The sequence below is a fragment of the Hyperoodon ampullatus genome, assembly GCF_949752795.1.
Source record: "Hyperoodon ampullatus genome assembly, chromosome: 18".
In the NCBI taxonomy this organism is placed as follows: Eukaryota; Metazoa; Chordata; class Mammalia; order Artiodactyla; family Ziphiidae; genus Hyperoodon; species Hyperoodon ampullatus.
Window position 1 is genome coordinate 27,908,077 of NC_136931.1, and position 10,739 is coordinate 27,918,815.

At 57.5% G+C, this 10,739-nt stretch overlaps 1 protein-coding gene across 1 annotated transcript in view; it reads right to left on the reverse strand.

Annotated features, from left to right (window-relative positions):
* The window catches only part of ADGRG1 (adhesion G protein-coupled receptor G1), a gene marked incomplete at its 3' end in the record, with an annotated part of 31,790 nt that extends 21,396 nt beyond the window's left edge, over window positions 1–10,394 (reverse strand). Inside the window, exon 1 of the mRNA XM_079723724.1 lies at window positions 10,314–10,394. The remainder of the gene's footprint in view (window positions 1–10,313) is intronic.
* Between the last annotated feature and the right edge of the window lie 345 nt (window positions 10,395–10,739).

Sequence of the window (10,739 nt, forward strand, 5' to 3'; positions counted from 1 at the left end):
TCTCCTGGCCAGCCTGTCTTCCCTCTCAAACCACAGACGGACCTCAGCTGTATGGCTGCAGTTCCCCTTCCGCATCTGTATTCCCGAACTGCCCAAGGCCAGGCTTACAAGGTCAGCCCAGTCACCTCCCTGCTCATTTTGAGGGGGCTGCAGTTCGACTCCCCAGGGTCTGGCAGAATGCCCGCCTTTGGAGCATAGGACCCTTAGCGTTCCCAAGGTCAGCCGCCAGCCCTCCCTTTTTTATCTTCTCTTCTGGGTCCCAGATCCCTGGCTGAGGGGTGGACAGGACACACAGCCAGGTGTCCTCCCCCACGAGGGCAGCGGGCCTGGGCAAGGCTGAGGTTCCAGCTCCCTCCGGGAAACGTCGGCGGAGGCACAGACCAGGATCCATCCCAGCTCTCTGAGCACACATCGCTGCCTCACCGGGTCCTCCACTGCTGTTTGCACACACTCACAGACAGGGCGCTCACCACCTCCAGCCACAAAGCTAGCATTTTTTTTTCTTTTTTTAATTAATTTTTATTGGAGTATAATATAAAATTTGTTTGGGATGTCTAACATAAAAAGTGGAAATACAGTATTCTATATTGCCCTCTAACAGAATTAACAAATGTCGCAGACCCATGATGCCATCACTAATAGATCCTGGTCACAAAGCTAGTATTAATGAAGCTCTCTGAAAATGCAAGACGATTCTAAGCTTTCTACACAAACGAACACATTTAATCCTTCCCCAAATCTTATGAGATGAGTACCATGATGCCCATTTAACAAATAAGGCCCTAGAAGATCAAGTTACCTGCCAGAGATCACACAGCTCGAGGTGCAGCCTCAGGGCCTGACTCCAGAACCCATGCTCTTGATTTTGCAGCCCGTTTCCCCTTGACATTACCTGACTGTTAGAAAGGGCTTCCCTTTAAAATTCGTAGTAAAAGATGCTTCCAAAAATGTGTTTCCTCGAGATTAGCTGAACACTTTCCTCTGAGGACCCTGGACCTGGAGCTCGGTCAGGACCCTACCCAGCCCCACTCCTACACTCTCAGCCATCTGCAGGCCCTGGACCTCCCCTCCCAGCATCTTCAGAGGCTTGTCTTTGATGATGGGGGTACAGCCCGGAAACTGAATTTTAGCTGGAGTGTGGCGGAGGGAAGGGGTGTGGGGTGTGAGGCCCTTACCCCCAACCACTTCCTGGTCGTTCTGATCTGCTGTCTGCTTCACTGACCAGGTCCCCTCAGAGGAGCATCTCTGACTCTCCCAGGGTCCCTAGTGTCACCGCAGCCCCAACCCCACCTTATCCATCCGCTAAGTTCTCAGTGTTGGAAGAAGGGAGGGGAGGAAGGGGGATGGAGGGGAGATGGAGGGGAGAGGAGGAGGGAGAAGATGATGATACAGGGGAAGAGAGATGGAGGGGGAGGGGGGACAAGGGAAAGGGGAGAGGGGGTAAGAAGCGGGGATTTGGGGAGGGGAGGGGGGACAAGGGAAAGGGGAGAGGGGGTAAGAAGCGGGGATTTGGGGAGGAGAGGGGGGGGACAAGGGAAAGGGGAGAGGGGGTAAGAAGCGGGGATTTGGGGAGGGGAGGGGGGACAAGGGAAAGGGGAGAGGGGGTAAGAAGCGGGGATTTGGGGAGGAGGGGGGGGGACAAGGGAAAGGGGAGAGGGGGTAAGAAGCGGGGATTTGGGGAGGGGAGGGGGGACAAGGGAAAGGGGAGAGGGGGTAAGAAGCGGGGATTTGGGGAGGAGAGGGGAGCGGGAGCAGGAACGAGAGCACTGGCGGGAGGAGGGGAAGAAGCATACCTGGATTCCTCCTTCGTGTCATCAAGTGGATTATAAACACATAAAGAGCGTGGATGAGTGGGCCAAGGGCTCGCCTTGTTGGCAGGATGCAGCCCGCTGGGGTGGTGGGTCAGTTTCTCCCCACTTCAAGAGGCCAGAGGGGCACTTTGAAGCTGAGCCTCCCCAGCCTCGGTCCCCGCCCCCCTCACCGGAGCCTCAAACAAAGCGGGCAGCCTGGGAAGACGGGCTGCAAGTCCCAGCCGCCAACCCGGGAAAAGGGGCGCAGGTGACAGCAGCCCCTGGCAACCGTTGCCCTGGCAACCGTTGGCAGCTGCAGGGACTACGTCACTGCCCAGCTCCAACCCAGCACAGCGCAGGCCCTGACTTGTCCTGTGCCCAAGTCCCCTTACTTGGATGCTGGCCAGGTAGGGAGCTGGCAGGAAGAAAGGCAGAGTTTAGGACACCAGATTATGGGGTACACTGGGGGACGCCTGCCTAAGTTGGTCAATATTGACTTTAAAACCAAATCTTTTTAGAACACTAGTGGGGGCTACCCCTGTGATGAAAAATGCCTACTATCAGCTACATTTGCCCCTGAAGGCTGCCAGCTTGTGGCCTTGGCCTTGACCCACACTAGACACCCGTCTAATCTCCACCACTGGCTGCCATGAGCACAGAATGTGCACAATACTTCCCTGGAAGCATCTTAGGGGAGTACCTCCTCCAGGAAGCCTTCCCAGATTGCCACAATCCACCAGGAATCTTCTTTCTGAGTTAGCCCTGGGGGTGGGGGTTCCCCCTGGCTTTCCTCCAGAGCTCCCTGGGGGCCAAGAGTGGGTCCTTTCTGTACCCCAGAGTGAGTACCAGTCTGGGGAGGGAGGAGAACAGAGGCAAACCTTCTGAAACCCTACCTATGTGCCAGGCACTACACTGAGCATTTTGGAGATCCATTTCCACCACTCTGAGAGGTTAGCCCTGTTGAACCCATCTTATAGATGCGGAGAGAGAGGCTCAGGAACATGATGTGACTTGCTCAAGACCACCCAGCTGGTAAGAGCGGTGTATGGAATTCAACTCATGATCTCCTCTGAGACATGAAGACATCAAGACCCAATATCCATCTGATGCTTGACTAATCCCACCCCCCATTCAGTGCACATCCAAACTTTATTTGATCACCTCCAGTGACAGGGAGCTCACCGCATCTGAAGAGGACACATCCCTTTGATCTCTAAAAAGTCTTTCGTAGCCACTGAGTCAAAGGGAAAAGGACATCAAAGCCATGGGGTGGCCCCATGAGAACCCAGGGCCCAGAAGAGAACCAGGGCCATGGGCGCGCCCACTGAGGCCTTCAGCTCCAGACCAGCAGAAGATCAGGAGGTAGGGTGGGGCTGCTCAGGGGCCCAGGGTCTTCAGAGCACTTCCCCAGAATAAGCAGGAATCCCCTTGGCAATCACACTCCAAGGGGCTCTGGGATGGTTTCTGGCCGAGGCCATGGGAAAAGCAGCAGGGGCTGGGGTCCTTGGGATGGTATGCCCGTGCACCAACATCACCTCCTCCCCCACCGATGGACCAGAGCCAGGAGGCGGCTATTGTCTCACTGCCGGCCCAGAGCTGTGTCCTATTCAGGCACTATTTTTGGCCCCCAGAGGAAGAGGAAAAGAAAGCAAAGAAAGGAGTTCCTGTTCTCAGTGGAACCTTTGCCTGGAAAGGATTCCAGGGCCTGCTGGGCCAGAGAAGGCAGTCACTGTTGGATCAAAAGATCCTACGCTTAAAAGGAGCTGGCAGGGGGCTGTGGTTCAGGGAAGCCAGAGGGAGGGCACAGATGGGGCACCCCTGGCCTTGTACACACACTTGGCGCTCACTAACTGCAGTGACACGCAGAGAAACAGAGGCACAGGGTCCCCGGTTCCACCCATAGTCACTAAGCACTTGCAATAACAATAATTTTTAAAACCTACAATAACGCAGAGCTGCCCAGAACCAAGTCTCTGCCAGAGAGACTGACTATCCTCACCTAACACCCACAACGCTCCGGACCAGCGTGGAGGTCGGGGACAAAATGATAAGCCTCATAAATCAGATAACTGACGCTCAGGGAGCAGCACGACTGCCAAAAAAACAAGCTAGAGACCCCTCTCCACTCCCTCCACCTTACGCCACCCTACGTCTTCCTTGCTTTCACCGACTCCAGCACGCGAGACTTCTTTCTATCCTCAGACACACCTCAGGGCCTTTGCACATGCTTTCCCTTCAACATAGAACATTCTTTCGGGGTTCTTTCCCGATTGGTTCCTTCTCAGGTCTTAATTCAAATGTCCCCTCTCCTAAGAAGCTTTCCACGTCCACCCAACCAAAATTATCCTCCCCATTCATCACTCTCTTCCATGTCACCTTATCTTATAAACTTTATAGCACTTCACACTGTCTGAACTGACCCTGCAATGTGCTTGCTATCCATTTCTCCATGTTCGCTCTGTCTCATCCATCTTGCTCATCACTCATATCTCCAGTACCTAGTACCACAGTGCCTGGTCCACGGTAGAGGCTCAATGACAACTAGTTAATAAATGAATAAGTGAATGAGACAGAGCTGGGACTCTGACTAGGCCAGGCCGGCTCCAAGCCTCTTCCCAACTGGAGCCAGTTCCTGATGCTCAGGGCAGGGAGATTCCAGCACTGAGCTGTCCCCATTCCCCAGCCTCTGACTGGATTAGGGGCATATATACCTTTGCCAGGTGCTTGGCCAGAGAGGAGCTCCCAAGACTGTGCACAGCCTAAGAGCCAGGACAGGACCCGAAACTTCACGTCCAATACAGAGCCACCTGGTAAAGGCTCTTAAGAAGTCCTGCAGTGCAGAAGCCTGGGCGCACGAGGCTTTCCTAAACCAATGGGATCACAGACACACCTTCGCAGGTGCTGGATTATTTGAGGTCTGAGATCCCATCTGAATCTGTGACCAAAATTTGAGTTTTCTCTCTACATGAAGGCAAAGTAACCACCGCCACGCCCCTCAACCACCTGCTCCTGGGGCCCAGGGCTAGAGGGGGCACAGGCATGGGATTTGCTGATGAAGGTGGGTCACATTCCCACTGCTGAAAATGCCAAAGCTTCTGTCTGGACTCCCCGTGGGCTCCCCAAGGTGGAGCAAGGAGGGGAAATGGCACGTGCCTGTGGCCAGGGAGGATCCTGGGGTCTAGGCACCTGGGGGCAGGTGTATCCTAAGAACCAGCCTGCAGAGATTCATGAGGGAGCTGGGGCAGTGACGGGAACCACACGGGAGCACAAACCACACGATGTGCACCTGGCCTCCTGCAATGCACACAGCCACTCTGTGAGTGGTGGGCATTACTAAGCCCATTTTACAGCTGGGAAAACTGAGGCTCAGAGAGAAGCCACTCTCCCAGCTGGCTTCTCCCGGGTGGGGTCACACAGCTGGTAAAACTGGACCCACATCCAGCTCTGTGTACTCCTTTGCCTAGGCTGCCCCCATTGTCCCGCATGGCACCCCATCTGCAGCGCTGAAATCTGCAGGACATGGAGAGGAGGTGACAACCTCTCTAGGGAATGACATGAGGCCCAAGAGGATGCACCATGGGTCCAAGGCATCGCAGCCCAGGAGCCAGACCCTCATCCCTAGGCTCATGGGGTCTGCAAGCATCCCCATCCTACCTGGACAACAGTTACTACAGCTCCCAACTCTGGTTCCCCAAACCCAGGTTGGGGGAGCAGAGGCCAGACTCCTGGGTGTGCTGACACCCGGTGCAGGGTCTCCTGGAGGAGACACAGGCTGTCCTTTCCAGTACAAACGGAGATGTGTGCTGCACCAAGGCCCGGCCCAGGTATTGGGACCTGCACATTCTTGGCTGCCAGCCAAGGAGCCGGAGAATAGACTCTGCCCATCTGGTCTGGAGTGTGTGCATAGCCCCATGAGAGTGCACCAGGCATGGTCATGGACAAAGGATAAGTACAGCTTTGAGGAAATCGCACAAGGATTCCTTCCAGCCCTGCCCACTGCCCGCAGCTCTCGCCAGGCGATGCCACATGCAGGTGTGTGGGAGAGGGAAGTGCCACGACGAGGTCAGGCACACACCTACCAGGCGCAGGACTATTGGATGAGGGAGAGCAAGGGGCAGCATCGGCTCCCTGATAATTTGGGAGGTGAGCATCCCCCTTCTCAACTCCTCCATCACACCCTCCTGCCTCACGCCTTCCGCTCTAACCACCGGCCTTTCAGGGCACTGGAGCGGGAATGGCTCCCGGACAGAGAGGCCCACACCCCCAGGCCATCTTCCTCTAATGCAAAGGCCTGTTCCCTGGTGCCTGGAAGCCCTGCCAGCTCCTCCAGGGCTCAGCTTTTATCTCGGCCTGCCTGGAACTGCCAAGTGTACCACAAACCGCCTGAGCCTGAACCAGCGCCAGCCCAACTCCCACCACCTTGGCCTCCCCACCAAAGCACAAGTCAGGCTGCAGGTGGGGGTGGGCAGAGTCCTGCTGATGCCCAGGGGGCTCCAGCTCTCTTAGGGCGGGGAGGCAGGAAGAAGTGCCCCCAAGTTATTACACGTTATCTCTGGGCCTCAGGGCACCCATTTGCCCAAGGGGGAGATCATAATAGTAAAGGCTAACATATGGGCCATGTGCTGTTGTAAACACTTTACTGCATTAACACCTTGATGCTCAAAACAGCCCCCTGAAGTAGACACTATTTTATCCACTTTTTCCAGATGAGGAAAATGAGGCAGACGCCCAAGTTCACACAACCCGAGAGGAACAAAATTCTCCCCAGAGAAGCAGCCTTGTTATCTCTGTGGGTCCTGTCGCCCCAGAAGAGCATGGGCTTAGGAGCGGCAGGGATGGGGTTCAAGACAAGGGCACATGTCCTCGGGCCCCCAGCACAGACTCTGGCCTGGCTGAGGAGCCCCCTCCCCACTGAGGGGGGCAGGAGAGCACAGTGAAAAGAGCCCAGACTCTGGAGATAAGAGGTCACTCCTGGGTAAGCCTCCTGTGCCTCAGTGTCCTCATCTCTAAAATGGGCACATCAGGAGCTTGTGCCTGGTAGGAATAAATGTGTGTGCAGGGGCTTCCCTGGCGGTCCAGTGGTTACGACTCCATGCTTCCAATGCAGGGGGCCTGGGTTCGATCCCTGGTCAGGGAACCAAGGTCCCACAGGTCACATGGCACGGCCAAAAAACAAAACAAAACAAAAAAACAAAAACATGTGGGCAAAGCGCTGAGCCTAGGGCCCGGCAGAGTCTGAGGGCAGGGAGGGTCCAGGACTGTTCTAGCCCAGCCGAGCCACCAGGGAACCAGGGAGAGCTGGGGGCTTGAGGGGCCTGCAGGGGGTGTCTCAACTCACTGGTGCCAGTGCAGGCACCGGGCAGGGATCAGAAAATGTATGTTCCAAGCTCTCCCCCTCAGCAGCCCTGCCCTGACCCCCAAATCTGCAGGGTTCCCCATGGGTCTCAAGGAACTCCTGATGAGGCGTGAGGACCAGACTGGTGGAGGGCAAGCCCGGGAGGCTGGCGCCCAGCCAGGACCCCACCCCACCCCGTTTGAGCGGTCCCTCTGTGCCAGCCCCACCCTGCCCCCACTTGCCATCTGCCTGGTCACCGGGGTCCTGGTCCCCCCAGCTGCTGCATTTGCTCACGTGATGCCCCATCTGCTGTGAGTCAGAAGACAGGTCCACAGGGCCACCCCGGGTCAGGGTTGTGGGTGCTGAGCCTGCTCTGGTTCTGGGTGGGCTGGCAGCACTGAAGTTTGGGCTGTGTTGTCACATTTCCCTCACCAGCCCTGCCCCTGACTCTTCACTCCATCCCTGAAAGGGGCGCAGTTCCACCACCCATCACCCACACGCAGCTCTTGTGGAGGATGAAGTGACTTGGCGCCCAGCTCAGCTAGAGCACCATCCATGTGGCCCCCTTCACGGCTGTCCCTGCCCTGCCCCTCCCAAATCTGTCATGCCGGGCCCCGCTGGGAAGGCCACCCCCACTACACACAGAACCGGGCGCAGCCCCGCCGCCTCTTTTACCTGCCCTTCTCCTGGGCTGGGCGACCACCGCCCCTCTCTATCCCCACAGCCATGAAGCTGCCCTCCAAGTAGAAGCCTCGGGCCTGGGGCAACCAGGTCAGCCCTGCAACACAACCCTGCCCTCCTTATCCAGCTGGGGTGGCACCCTGGGCACCCAGACCCCACCTGGCACCCCCCTGGCCTGGCTGCAGTACCACCCAAGTCTTCCCGCCATCCCTTCCCCTGAGAGCAGATTGGGACCTGCCAGCCTGGCACTCCAGGTCCCCAAAATGACCCATGCCGGGTCTCCAGTGCCATCGCCTGCTCCACTCCCCCCAGTTCTCATCATTCCCAAACCTTTTCCCATGCAGTTTCCTCTGCAGGGAATGCCGCCCCCCTCTTCCCTCCAATCCCCATACGTGTACATCAAACCCTCCTCCCCTCCCCACCAGCACCCAAGGCCAGACTCTGTGCCCTCTGCAGAGCCTCCGGGTCCTCCCAGGTCAGGAAGTTCTCTCCTCCTCCACCAGCAAGCTTATCTCACTCGTCAGCCTCAGATCCTGCCTTGTTTGTGTCCCTGGCAAGATGAGGGTGTCCCCGCCAGGCTGACCAGGTCCTGCCCAGTGGCCCAGGACACCAAAGCTAGCACAACAGTGCAGCCTGCCTAGCACAGCCTCCGCCTCCCACACCACACTTGGAGAGGTGTCCTTCACGACCCTGACGCTCTTGGAGCCAAGACTGGGACCATGGCAGGCAGGGAAGCTATTAACCCACCCCACATGCCCACTTAGCAGCTGGGCAAACTGAGGCCCAGAGAGAGAGGCAAGGCAAGGCGGCCACGGTGATGCTATGACCAAGGTGGGGCTGCATCTCAGGTCCCTAGAGTCCCTGCAGTAAAGGGGCTCAGATCTGGTCCCAAGAGCTAGTCCTGCCCTGGATATTGGCAGGGAAGACCTCACAGGACCCCTGGCCTGGGTTCTGGGGAACCAACTCAGCAGCTGGTGGCTCTCACTGACCCGAGACGCTTCTCCCCACTCAGCCTCCAATCGAGAGGAATCAACCCTCTGCCCTCAGGGTATCTGCAGCAAGGGGGCAGGGACTTGGCTCTGGACCACCCAGACCCCATTTGTCTCATTCGCTGCTGTGTTCCCCCTCCCTAGAACAGTATCAGGCACATAGTAGGTGCTCGATAATTGTTTATATGAATAACTTCTGGGACTTCCCTGGTAGCACAGTGGTTAAGAATCCGCCTGCCAATGCAGGGGACACGGGTTCAATCCCTGGTCCAGGAAGATCCCACATGCCGCGGAGCAACTAAGCCCGTGAGCCACAACTACTGAGCCCACGTGCCACAACTACTGAAGCTCGCGCACCTAGAGCCTGTGCTCCACAACAAGAGAAGCCACCGCAATGAGAAGCCCACGCACCGCAACGAAGAGTAGCCCCCACTTGCCGCAACTAGAGAAAGCCCGCGCACAGCAACGAAGACCCAACGCAGCCGAAAATAAATAAACTAAATAAATTTGTTAAAAAAAAAAAAACTTCTTTGGCCCTCTAGAGCCACAAAGGCTATTCCTTCCCACCCCACCTAGCCCAGGCCAGAGCTGCTCCAGGCAGGATGGCAGTGGGGCAGGTAAGCAAGTGAGAGGGTCCTGCCTTAACTCACGCTCCCTCCCCGCCACTGCCTCAGTCAAATGAACACCAGCCCCTTCCCATGGGGCCATGAGAGACCCCCAACTCGTTATCACAGGAAGGAGGCTGGCTGGGGAGGCGGGGAGGAGAGGAACCAGCAGTTCCCAGTTGGGGAAACCCTATCAGCACCGGGCAGACGGGGGCCTGGGGTCTGGCGGTTAGTAAGTAGGGAGTACTCCAGCCCTCAGCCGCTGCTTCCCCATCTACTGCTGCTGGTTTTCTGGACGTTCTCTCTCATCCCAGGTCCCCCATGTTCAGACCCCACTGCCAGGACCATCTCCTCCTAAAGGTGGCCTGGGCCATGAAGAGCCAGACTGCCCCTGTTTCACTGGGGGGCCCCAGACGCAGCACCCAGGCAGCTGAAGGCAAGGCTGCCCTCAAGTGCCCATGCTCAGCCCCCTGCAGCATCCTTTCCTCCCCGAGGCTGGAGGCTGGCTTTCCATCCCCAGACTTGTTCTGTGACCTTAGGTAAGCCCCCTGTCCTCTCACAACCTTGCTTCTCCCATCTGTACAGTGGGGGCAGGAGAGAACAGTTATCTCACCACCCACAGAGCAGACCCAGCTTGCAGGGCCCAGTGACTCTATCACTTTGAGCCTCAGTTTCCCCAGCTAACAAATGGCTAGTGGCTCTGAGGGGTTTCATTCTCTCAGGCCCATCCCCTTCCCAGGCGTCTCCCTGTCCATCCACTCCCAACTCTAGAGACCCCGCACAGCACTGCTCTTGTGGGCTAGCTCCCACCCAGATACCAAAACTTCAGCACCCTGGTCCACTGCCACCCCACCCTCTGCTGCACGCACTCCCATCCTTCCTCCCTCCTGCCGTCATGCCCTTGATCTGGTACCTGGTGACGGGTCCTGCGCAAGGCCGGGCAGCTGAACCGCCTTTCAAGATCCCCCTCCGAGGCTTAACCTGCCAGCTGCGGTCCTGTTTCTGAGAGAGGTGGTGAGTGTGGAGGCTCCCAGCCCCTCTCCCGAGGCAGGGCAAGGCAGGCAGCCAGTGTGGAGCCCGGAGAAGCGCCGGCTTGTGTTTTGGGGTCGGGGGACACCCCCCTCCTGCCCCAGCTGGGCTCCTCCCTCCTCCCAGCTCTGCTGGGGATGACGGGACCATACGTGAGTCACAGATTTCTCAGAGGGAGGCTGGGAGGGGGCAGGGCTGAGAGAGCCGAGGCGAGGCGGGGTCACTGGGGGATGCCCGTGACTCAGCTCTGGGCAAGGGGGCACTTCAGCCTCACCCACCCCCAATCCAGGCAGACAGGTGCCAGGCTTCA